The sequence below is a fragment of the Hylobates moloch genome, unplaced genomic scaffold (genome assembly GCF_009828535.3).
Source record: "Hylobates moloch isolate HMO894 unplaced genomic scaffold, HMol_V3 SCAFFOLD_9, whole genome shotgun sequence".
NCBI lineage: Eukaryota > Metazoa > Chordata > Mammalia > Primates > Hylobatidae > Hylobates > Hylobates moloch.
Genome location: NW_026652284.1, coordinates 28530807 through 28543806, shown reverse-complemented (window position 1 = coordinate 28543806; position 13000 = coordinate 28530807).

The following is a 13000-nucleotide window of genomic DNA, read 5'->3' as shown; positions in this document are numbered from 1 at the left end:
GTGGAAAGTGCTGGAGCTGCAGAGAGGTCCCCAAACAGCAGAAACAACGAGCGTGTAAGTACTTAATATAGTGGGGAAATGCCCATTGACATATATTTACCGCTCTTGAATTTGGGTTTCAAAGGACTCATTTTCCGGAACTTGGCGACATCATGAAATTCACGTAACATAAAATTAGCTCTTAAACACAGCTGATTTCAATGGGTGGCTTTTCCCGGGGAAGCAGATGCTGCCCGGGTTGTGTGCAGAGCGCCATCCTGGAGGAGCCCGGCTGCAGGGAGCTCCTTAAGGAGCCACATCCGGACCTCTAGCACTGAGTTATCTTTGCCTCCACTTGCCTTCTTGTATCTGCAACAAACATTTTTAAAGTATTCACTCTTGCTTTTCTCAGTTTTTGATAATCAGCCACCTTGCTGTACTAAAGGATGACACTGTGGAATGCTAAAAAAAAATTGCCATTTTAAAGTAGACAATTTACTGGCATTTAGCATATTCCCAATGTCACGAAATCACCATTTCTGTAAGTTTCAAAATATTGTCACCATTCCAAACTAAAACCCCTTAGCCATTAAACAATTTCTCTCTATGTTCTTTCCTTGAACTGGCAACAACTAATCTGCTTTTTGTCCCAAAGGATTGATCTATTCTGAATATTTTATATAAATGGAATCATACAATGTGTGACCTTGTGTGTCTACCTGCTTTCACTTAGCATAATATTTTCAAGGTTCATCCATGTTGTAGCACATGTCAGTGTTTCCTTCTTTTTTATGGTGGGAACTTCCAGTGCAATGTTGAATAGTCATGGTGGAAACAGGCATCCTTGTCTTGTTCCTGACCTTATGGGGAAATCTTTCAGTCTTTCATATTGAGTTTGATGTTAGCATAAAGGCCTCTTATGGTGCTGGGGAAGTTCCCTTCTCCTGGTTTTCTGAGTTTTTTTTTTTTTTTTTTTTTTTTTTTTTATCGTGAAAGAGTGTTGGATTTTGTTAAATGCTTTTCTGTGTGGATGGAGATGATTGTGTGAGTTTCCCCTGCATTCTATAATGAGTATTACATTGACTGATTTTCCTATGCCACACCATCCTTGCATTTTGGGGCATATAGTACTTTTAATAACGTTTCTTTAAAAATGGAGATGTGCATAAAGTATTGCACTAATATAGATAAGGTAGAATTAATTCTGCAGGTTAAGGCAGAGGGAGTGGGAAGGATTTAGGGGAGGAAGACAAAGAGAAGTCAGCCAGTAAAAGACATAGACCAGAAATGACCTTAAATGACAAGCGGATTTTTTTTAAGAAGACAAACTGTCAAGCAGGGTCTTTCTCTAATCCAAGACAGATGATTAGCCAGTTTCCAAAAATCCAGTTTCATTTTCCTTATCTTTAAAATGATTAGATTATTTTGATTTTGATTGTCATTGCTATAATTATAGTTTCTTATCCTGTTTATATCATAAAACTTTCCTAGGTGTTGCATAGTTTGGGGCCATAATTTTACATTGTTGCACAGCAGTCCCTGGTTAGCTAATTACGGTAACCATATAGTCTTTGTTTTTTATTATCTTTAGAATGCCATGATAAACCAAAGTAGATTACTTATGAAATACCTTCTAGCTCTAAAGTTTTGTGGCTTTATGATTCTATGAAATCTCTACCACAGATTCTTCCCTAACTGTGCAAATTCTAAATCACAAATCCCAGATGGCTAGAAAATCTCTCTCTGGCAATTTCATTAAATCTACTGTACTTCTTATATGTTTCAATTCACACATGTTTTCTTTTTCTCTGTCTTTGGTGAAGACGGAAAAAAGTGGATCACTTGTTGGTGGTGGAAAATTGTTTGTTCCTATAACTCACTTAAGCAAGTATCCATTAAGGTCCAACAAAAATGATCAGCTATTCTAGGCAGACTGGGGCTTCTACTTGGTCGTGGCATTTCTTGGCTCCCCTGCCTCAGTTTCTCCCAGTTTCTCTCAGTTCTTCACTCATCTTCAGATTGGCCACTCCCTGCCTCCACTGCTGGGCTCTCCAGGAGTATGTAATTTTGTGAGCTAAAAATCCTAAGTGAGAATGATCTATTTTCTTTTTAGTTCAGCACATATAAATTGGGTGTTTTTCAAATCATCTTCATGACAAAATAAAGAGGAAAGCAAACCCAAAAAGAAACAGATATAGCCAGGTGCGGTGGCTCACGCCTGTAATCCCAGCACTTTGGGAGGCCGAGGTGGGCGGATCACGAGGTCAGGAGATCGAGACCATCCTGGCTAACACAGTGAAACCCCGTCTCTACTAAAAATACAAAAAATTAGCCGGGTGTGGTGGCGGGCGCCTGTAGTCCCAGCTACTCGGAGAGGCTGAGGCAGGAGAATGGCGTGAACCCGGGAGGCAGAGGTTGTAGTGAGCCGAGATTGCGCCACTGCACTCCAGCCTGGGCGACAGGGCAAGACTCCATCTCAAAAAAAAAAAAAAAAAAAAAAACCAGATATGTTTATAGACAAGTTAGACAAGTGCCCCTCCCTGGGTTGCACTGGTGGGCACCACCAAGGAATCAGATAGCCTTGACTCCTTTCTGCGCTTTCGTCCCGTCAAGCCCTCGGAAGGAGGTACAGCTCCGTGGCTCATCTGTTGTTCCGAGTTAACTCCTGAAGTTCAGTTAGCCTCGTTGGTGGACACCGTCTTCCCACCAGCTTCCTTTCACCCCAGCAGACGTCTCTCGGGGAGGCACAGGGACTGGTTTTGGGTTCAGATTCTCAGCTAGAGAGAAATAGATTTAAACTCTGATTCCACCAAGTATTCCCTGGGTGGCCCTTGGAAGGTTATTGAAGCTTTGCGAGCCTGTTTTCCCACCCATAAATCAAGACTATCACAGGCCTATTCATGGGTCTGATCGGAGGCATAAAACGGCTCATATCTGTAAAGTGTATATAGCATGGCGCTTAGCGTGTTTACAGTATGAATTTGCCTCTTCCAATTTTAAAGCTTTACATTTTAAAGCACTTTACTGAACTCAGTCAATACTCTCCTTTTTCTGTCCGAGGGATCCCTAGCACCATCAGATTATGTACAGCAGCAATAGTAGTGTCAAATGGTAGTGACTAATTAGACATACCTTCCTGGTTGTCTGTGATGACTACATATCTCGGATGGCTCCAGAGTATGGACCTTCCCAAATCAAATCACCCTCATTTTACAAGTGAGAAGGAATTTAAACTAAAGAGTAGCAATAACTATTTTCTATCAAGAGATTTATTAAATATTTATTGATCATCTGCTTTGTACCAGACAGATGGAGGTTGTAATTTCATAAGACACAAAATGAAAAATGATGATTCCTGCTCGGAAGATGTTTAGAATCCAATGAAAGAAAAAAGGCATGCTCACGTGGGATCAAGGCAGGGGCCCTGTTTCCAAGCTTTGTGTCTCTGAGCTGCATAAAACCCTTCTCTCTTTAAGCTTTCAGTTATGATTTTACCCCCTCCAAAACAATCTAAGTCCCCAGAGTAAGACCAAATTTGATAAAAATCTGTTTGGGCCGATGGATGGTAAGTTGCCAAATGAATGGTAAAGTTTCTCAATTCTGTACTGTTTCAAACTTGCCCTTTTAAGTTTTAGTGATAAATCGTGACTCATGATGACTTTGCTATTCACTGTCTGGCCCGAATTAGAAACCTTGTAGTCACTGTGGCTTTTACCCTGGCTTTCATCCAATCTACAACCCAGTTAATTTGATTCTAGCAGTCAAAAGTCTCTTGGCTCTATCCCTGGTATTCCCACCAGCATCGTCTCAGCCTAGGCCTCAGTTTCTTTTGTCTGGACTGCCCAACTTGTGCTCTGTTCAATCTGTTCTGCACATTGCCAGCCAAAGTAGCTTTCTATGAGTTTGTGCTCAGGTGAATCACATCTCGGGATATGGGACAGGTTTAAAGGTGTGAGTCTAGAAGCAACAACAGTATATTTTGAGAAGTCCTGGAGAAAGGTGAAAATTGTCACAGGGAGATGTCCTAACCTAAAGAGGGAAAACTCGTTAGATTCTTGAAATGATAGGTCAAATTTCAGCATCTCCTAGGTTGTCAGGAGTTTGAAGAAAACCAGTAGTTGTTTATACATTATACTTTTTGCTGAAGGTTCTTTTATTTGGATCTGATGTTTTTCCACTATAATTTTTACTCTGGAGCAAACCAAACTCAATCATAGAATCTTTTTAAAAGGTCTGAACTAATCTTGTGTTAGAGTTTTTTTTTCAGACGGCGTCCCGCTCTGTCACCCCCAGGCTGGAGTGCAGTGGCACGATCTTGGCTCACCGCAAGCTCCGCCTCCTGGGTTCACGCCATTCTCCTGCCTCAGCCTCCCGAGTAGCTGGGGCTATAGGTGCCCGCCACCACGCCTGGCTAATTTTTGTGTATTTTCAGTAGAGACAGAGTTTCACCATGTTAGCCAGGATGGTCTCGATCTCCTGACCTCATGATCTGCCCACGTCGGCCTCCCAAAGTGCTGGGATTACAGGCTTGAGCCACCGCGCCCAGCCAGGTTTTTAAACACTAATGAAAGTTTGTTGTGAGAATAGAATAGTTTTAAGTACCATTATTTCTGTGCTTATTTGGTTTCCATATAATGTGAGGAAGTTGTTTTCTACCTTTGTAAGATTAAATACTTATCACAGAAATGAAGAGTCTGTGGCAAAGTTTATCATCAACAGTGAAATCACGTAGAGATGTTATAGGTCTTCTGCAGAACAAGTCAAAAGATACCTGCATGGCTTGAGTGTCATCTGTTAAGTTGGTGCAAAAGTAATTGAGGTTTTGGCCATTGAAAGTAATGGCAAAAACCTCAGTTACTTTTGCACCAAACTCATAAAACATTTAAGTGTAGGTTGACTTTGTTCATTTTCTCAGGCTTTCAGCCTCCCCGTATTGTGATGTACTAGCAATACAGGGAGACATAATCAGTGCTGTTCAGAAGACCCACAGTAAGCAGGGCATTCATTTAAAACTATGGTGCAGTGAAGGCCCCATCCAGCCCAGACCCTTCATTTTAGGTGAGAAATCAGTTGGAAGAGGGAGAGACTGCCCAAGGCCACCCAACAAGTCAGACTCTGAGAACGCCCCACTTGCAACCCCACGCGGGCTCCAGGGCACTTGGCCAGTGTGCATGGAAAACAGCTGCAGAGAAATAGCTGTCATGGTGCCAAATTCTTATCTGCTGGTGTCCTTCAGATTGGGTGGGCTGGATGCCAAGGGGAAACTCAGAGTCTGTGAATTCTAATCCTGGACCTGCTAGTAAACAGTTCTGGTCATAGGGTCTTAAATTTCCCTCCCTTTGTCACAGGCTGTTGTTAGTCTAGCAACCAGGGGATAATTCCCTGAAGTGACTGAGCAGAGCTTCTGGGATCCACCCCAGGAGACCTGAAAAGCAGAGGAGCATCTTGAGGGTCCATCTGAATCAGTGCCTGTTGTTGGTGTTGCTTGAACCCTGGTATGTTATAGTGGCCATACCATCAATCCACACACTTTTCTATCCAGCTCTCCTGACCACGCAAATGTACTTTACTCTCTATTCCCTCACCCCCAGCATGAGCCGGAAGTGTTGCTTCTCATGCAAGTCAATACCTTGAGATTTTCAAAATTCTGAAGAGGCCAATCTTTTCAGAGGAGAACTGAAACAGAATCAGTTAAAGGCTTATATCTTTCAGCTTTCAGGGAAAATGAGTGACTCTGAATGTTCAGAGATAGGCCCTTCAGCACCTGCTTAAAGTTTGTCAAGAGAACATGGAGATCATCTCAGTGTGATGACAATGGTGACAACAATACTAATAGACTGACATTTGCTAAGCACTTACTATGTGCCAGGCACCGTGCTAAGTATTTTACTTCCAATATTGCATTTAATCTTCCCAAAAAAGCCATCAGGTAGCTTCTATTATATCATCATTCTACAAATGAGAACACTGAGGCTCAGGGATTTGAAGTCACTTGTAAGAGTCCAAGTTCTTAACCACTATCCTAGATGATCATCCCCGTCACTGGTTAATGATGGCAGCCTGCTGTCATTTGTATTCTTCTGGTATGCCCTCCTGCTGCCTTGCCCAGCCTCCTCCAGTAGTCACCTCCCTGGTCGGCTCTCTGGGAAGACCCCCATGGCAGCCTGGGACTGGGATTTGTGCCTTTCCTCTCACAGCGCCACCTTCTGTCATAGCCCTTGGCACACTGCACTTCAATTGTTGGGCCATTTGTCCTTTTCCTCCTTTAGAGCTCTTTGAGAAGAGGCAACTCTCTGATTCATTCTGGTCTATCCAGCACTGTCCTGGGTAATAGCAGATGATCAAAAAATGTTTCTTGAATAAATGGCTGATGTGAAAAATTTACTTGACCGTATGTTTTGGTTATCTATTGCTGAGTATCAAAGAACTCCAAATTTTGTTGCTTAAAATAACAACTATATTTTCATTTTTCGTGACTCTGTAGGTCAGGAATTAGGACAGGACCTAGCGGGAATGGTGTACCTCTGCTATCTGTCCTGTAAGGCTTCTTCTCACTCCACTAGGATGATTTCACAGCTGGCTGGAATGGCACCCATGGGGTCCTTAAGTCCTAAGATTGCATGTCTGGGGTCTGAGTCTGCACTGTCAGCTGGGCTCCTTGGTTCTCTCAAGTGTGGTCTTAGGGCATCTCTCTCTCAGGTGGTTTCTCCATTTGGTGCCTTCAGGGACTTGGTTGGACTTCTCACATGGAAGCTTAAGGATCCCAATAAGTAAATGAGGAAGCTGCTAGCCCTTACTGCTTAGGCCAGAACTGGCAGAGTCACTTCTGCCTCCTTTCTATTGGTTAAAGCAAGTAACTGGGCCACCCCTACACAGGGCGTGGAGACTAGGGGGTCTGGTTCACTGGGGACCGTTCTTGTGACTAGGCACCCCATAGTTTAATAGAGCCTAACTTCGTCCCTCTCCAAGTCTCCAAAGAAATGTTAGTCAAATGAAGACTGATCCCGAGAAGATGGATAGCTTAGCCTATTTCATCACCATAATTTGAGGGAAAACCTATAATGAAAATACATAAATGTTAGAGATACCCAGAGAGCTGTGCATGTAAACAGCCAGTAATACAGTGCCTTGTCAGAAACATCTACGATGCTTGACTCAGGAGCATAACATTTAGCCTGTGCCAGCAGCGCACCTCTGGCAATGCAGAGATTTGAACTGTGTTGTAACTCTGGTCTTTCCCATCACTCACAGCCCTGTCCTCTTTTTATATTTCATTTACCCACCTTGTCCTCTCAGGCTCCTAAGGCCTTTGTTTCCACATTTTAGAGCATTGCCATTTATGGTATAGGTGCTCCTTAGCTGGATTTTGTATGAGGAGTCTGTGCTAGTTTGTTTGCATTGCTGTAAAGAGATACCCAAGACTGGGTAACTTTTAAAGAAAAGAGGTTTATTTTGGTTCACAGTTCTGCAAGCTTTGCAGGAAGAGTGGTGCCGGCATCTGCTTCTGATGAGGGCCTTAGGAAGCCTACAATCATGGTAAAAGGCAAAGGGGGAGCAGGCATATCACGTGGCTAGAGAGGGAGCAAGAGAGAGGAGGTGCTAGGCTCCTTTAAACAACCAGCTCCTGTGTGTACTAAGTAAGAACTCACTCATCACCAAGGGGATGGTGCTAAGCTACTCGTGAGGGATATACCCCCATCATCCAGTACCTCCCGCCAGGCCCTGCCTCCAACACTGTGGATCACATTTCAACCTGAGATTTGGAGGGGACAAAGCTCCAAACCATATCAGAGTCCTTGTCACTTTTGCACAAGGGACCCTCCTTTCCCCCTCCCTAGCTCTTGGAACAGTTTCTTTAAAGATTATTCAAATCCCTTGGCCTTCATGTCCTGGACTTTTTAAATTTTATGGTATCCTTTCTTTACATTAGAAGAAGTTTGCTTCAAAAATATTTGATGATTCCCTCAGTTTTTGTTATTGTTGTTTGTTTTTGTTTCTTTTGTACTTAAATTGCATGTCAAGGCATTTAGTTGTTTTAGTGGCTTACCTTAGAGAAATTAATCTATATTATCATGAGCAAATATATTTGTCAGCCATTTGGCAGACCTACAGATAAAATCGTCTTTATTGAGGATCAATGAAAATGATTCCCAAGTTTCTTGAAGTAAATTTCTTTATTAGGATCATATAATGTTATGATTCTAACATAGCTCTCAGAGAATAATAATATATGTGCAAAAGAAATGGGATTTTAGAGTCCTGGGTTTTGGGCATCACTTTTCCTTTCATCTGAATTCCAGGTCCAGCCCTGAGGTTACAAAGACTCAAAATTCAAGGGCCTAAATAGGAGACAGGAGAGATGGGTACTAGGAAGAAAGAGTAGGAGGTGGTAAAGAAAGCCTTCTGAGTGCAGACTACAGGAGACCAGCTCAGGCATTTGGCCCTACTGATTTGCCTGGTTGGACTACAGAGGTGTTGATGGAGAAAGCCTAGCCCAGCTAAGTCATTATCCTAACCTGTCTAGTCAGTCTTTCTGATGAAATATTTACTCCCATATCCAACCTACACATGATCTACAGGCTTCTGTCCTACTGAGATTGCTGCAAAATCAAGAAAACACTACTAACTCTTATCAATGAAAGGAGCTTTAAGAATTATCTAGGCCAGTGGTTCTCAAACTTTTTTGATCTCTTTATACTTTTAAAAGTTATTAAAAACCCTTAAAAGCTTTTTTTTATGTAGCTGGCTTGTATCTGTGGATATTTATTGGATCAGAAATCAAAACCAGTGAGACTCAATCTCTTAAATAAACTAATTAATTAAAATAAAAAGAAATCAAAACCAAACAAAAATATTTATTTACGAATAAATTTTAAAATAATAAGCTAATTATGTGTGAATGTAAATAACATTTTTAATAAAAAATAACTATGTTTCTAAAACATTTTGATGGGAAGGGTGGCATAATTTGATATTTTTGCAAATAATTCTCTTTAATGTCTCACTTTATAGAAGACGGCTGTATTCTCATATCTGTTTTCTGCTTCAATCTGTTGTGATATGTTATTTTGGTTGAAAGTCCAGCCTCACAAAGACCTAATTATAAAGAGAAAGAAGTAAGGCATGTAATTGTAGTTTAAATATGTATGCAAAATATTGTATGTATGTAAATATGTATGTAAAAATATTTTAATGGATATTTCAAGTAATTGTGAACATTCTTTGATATGACACCAAAACTCCACAAGTGTAGTTTCTGAAATGTTGGCTGTAACATTTCATGAAATCCAAAATTAGAGAAACAAACTTGTGGTACTCTGTAACATCAAAATTCATCAGTGTAGCTTGTTTCACTTAACATAGTTTCCTTCATTTCTATCCACGCTGTTGCAAATGACAGAATTTCATTCTTTTTTTATGGCTGAATAATATTCCATTGTGTATATGTACCACTTTTTTGAATCCATTATTCTTACCAATATGTAGGAATTAAAAAATGTGAGCTCACAGATATAGAGAGTAGAATATCAGTTACCAGAGGCTGGGAAGTGTAGTGAGGAGGGAGGATAAAGAGGGCTTGGTTAATGCAAATAACAGTACAGTTAGATAAGGAGTAAGATCTAGTGTTCAGTTGCACAATAGGGTGACTATAGTTAAAAATAACTTTTTGTGTATTTCAAAATAACTAAAATGATGGAATTGGAATGTTCCTAACACAAAGAAATAATAAATGTTTGAGGTGATGAATACCCCAATCACCCTGATTTGATCATTACACATTGTATGCTTCTATCAGAATATCACATGTACCCCATAAGTCATACAGCTATTATGTATCCATAATAATTGAAGATAAAAAATTAAAACAAATTCATTGGTTTATCTTGTACCCTGAAATGAGTTTAAAATCTCATGCATAGTTTTTGATGCTGAGTGTTATGGGAAGAAGCTTAATGAAAATTTCTCCTTAGTAACAAGAAAGAGGTCAGTATACAAAAGTAGCATAAAAGAGCAAGGTAATAAAATGGCAAAAGGGACTGATGAGATAAATTTTCAGAGGATCAAGGACATAAACTATTATAAGCAAAAGAGAAAGAAAATCAAGCCTTGTTTTTTTTTTTTTTAAATTCTCATCTATGGAGCATTTCCCAAGTGCTTAATGAGATGATTTCATGTAATCCACTCTTAAAATACTGTGTGAGGTTGAATGAATGATTCCTGCCTTACAGAAGAGGTAAGGTACATGATGCAGCACCAGGAAATGTGGGACTGGAACCCACTACATCTGACTCAGCCATCTGTGAATTTTTTTTAAATGAGTTTTTACAAATTCCAAAAGTAATATACGAACTTTTTCAACAAGCAAATAAGAGTAAAAGATAAAAGCTTCTTGTTCTTCCTCCCCTCCCGTTCCACTGCTAAAAGTTAGTAATAGTCCATACAGACGTCATATTTTCACCAAATGAAAGCCCCAGGTTTTATTTGTTCCACGATCCTCTTTACCATAAGCAATAAAGAATCTCAAGGCTGATCCAGAACTATCTTGGTGATAGCAGAACCAACAAGAGGGAAGGCTGCTAAATGCTACCCGAGTTTACATGATTACATGTGGATTTCTGACTGTGGCCTTCTTAGAGCCTTGGGTTTGAAGGATTTCTGTGGATCAACTTTCACTGTTGTGGAAGAAAGAAGAAAAATAACACAAAACGTGAACACAACAGTGAAAGGGATGAATGGAGAGTGGCGAGTGGAGAGTGGCGAGTGCACTGATGCAAACACCCTGGGTGCCCGCAAGTGAGTATACAGAGTTCACACTGAAAGGAGATATGGCCAGGTGATCAGTTACAAAGGGAGCCAATCCGGTGGACTTTCCCACAAGTTGGAAGCTTGGTAGTGAGAAGTGAATTATCAATTTACCTTGTTTCTCCTTTCCAAATGTGACTCTGAGTTACCGTTTTAATTTTTAATATTTTTTTCAGAAGTATCAACCAAATTATCTACCAAATATCTATTAAAATAGAATGTGTTTAGTTGTTTGTGTGTGCGTGTGTGTGTGTTTTATAGACAAGAGATGTTTCCTTATTTTTTTAACTTCTAGGCATTTGTTATCAGGGAAAAATCTGTGACTGTAAAAGTCTTTTGTAAATTTTAAGGGTCATTGTTGCTATCTGTAGAAGGAGCTGCCAGACTAAAGTGAAATTATAAGTTGAAGCCCAGTGCAAAAGAAAATGCACAACATCAACTCCACAACCAAGAGAAACGCCTAAATGTTTCAAAATTACAGTACTGAAAGCATTTCTTTTCAGATATTCATCTTAGGAAGAGTCTGTGGAAGGGGATTTTTGTTCTCTCTGGTTGAGTCAGCATCACTAATAATAATGCTTTGGTCCCTCAAAAAGCCCCCTGAAGAGTATTATTCAATTTGCTCATTTTGTTTGTTGTTTAGCACATTGTACATTGTATTTCTTCGACTTCTTTCTCTCATCTTTCCCTCACAGCAGTACAATCAAATCGAAGTAATCCTAAGCACATACTTCATTTTTTTCTCTTAAGCCCCTCTCCCCACCCCACTTCCTGCCCACTTCTCCAGTCCCAACTCCCATTTCTCAAACTCAAATCTCTGAAGGAAAATGATGAGAGAGAGAGATTTGGTGGTGCCTGTGTACCACTTAGAACACACTCTAGTAATGGTAGATAAAGGAAAGGCTGGTTTAAGATGTTTAAGGCCTGTCCCAACTGCAACACATGCACAGAAGCTTGCATAATTTACACGGACTCATTGGGGCTTACTAGAAAGTGGCCTCTTTCTTTTTCTTCTTCTTTTCTTAAATAACATGATTCCTGCCATTGGACTTTTTACAGAAACTGTGGAGCAGAGCATACTTGAGAAAGTTTTTTTTTCTTCATAAATTATAGGACTATAAAGTGGTCATTAAAATGAATTTCCAGGGTGCAGTGCAACACTCCCTGTACATGTGAGTCAGTGACAAGCATCACCTTAATTGGGGGTTAGAGACAGAAAATCTGTGAGTTTACTCCTGAGTTGGCCAGAAGGAATATAATTTTAGAAGCACATATTTTAAATATTATTCTTTCACTTGTAGAAATTTGCCCAAATATTTCCTTGTTTATTCAAATGCTTGTTCTTATTTGTATTCACTACAAATATAGCTATTCTTTCTGGTTTTCTGTATTTCTGTTTGTCCACTCTTGTGGGACATTTCTCTTTCACGGTTGTAATCCAGGCATCTCAAAACAAGACCCAACCTTAAAGACTGGACTCTGCGAATGTCACACCTGTTTAAAGTATCCCCTTTTGCGGAAGTGGTTCCCTCTGCCTCTGGATTTCCTTTAGTGACCAGCATTTAGTGCACTGCTCATTGCATATTAAATGATTTGTTTAAATACATTATCATATTTATTCCTAAGGCAATATTCCAGGTAGGCACTGTGATGACCCCCATTCTACAGAAGAGGAAACTGAGGCTCAGAGGTGTTCATAATGTAACTTGCACATGCTCACTAATCCTGTGGCAGAGCTTGGATTTCAAGCTGGGTGCTTTAGACTCTCGGGTTCCATTTAACCAACATACACTGGGCTGCCTCCTTTCCTTGAAAAGAGCCTAATTTGCTGGACTTTTTGGAAATCACCTTGACTAAGATCTGGCCTCCAGCAGATTCTCTTCCTCAAGAAGCTGTCTACCCAGGACTCACCGCTGAAGTGCTTGGTAGGGTTTCCTGCCACAGGCTACTTCAGGTTCCCTTTTGTCAGAAAGCCCCTAATGTAAGACCGGATCCCCAGGGCAGGTTCCATCCCAGGTTATGAATAAAAGTCCAAGACAATCTTGTCAGAAAGCAGTTCTTTAGCATTTTGGTTGGTTTAACTCAAAACAGGAAGTCACTCTCCCCACCCCATCCCCCCTCACCGCCTAACTAAAATCCAGCTGTATTTTTGTCTCAAGGTCAAGAAAACTGCCTTTCAATTGCACAAAATGGACAGAACCCCAAGTTGGGCAGTTGT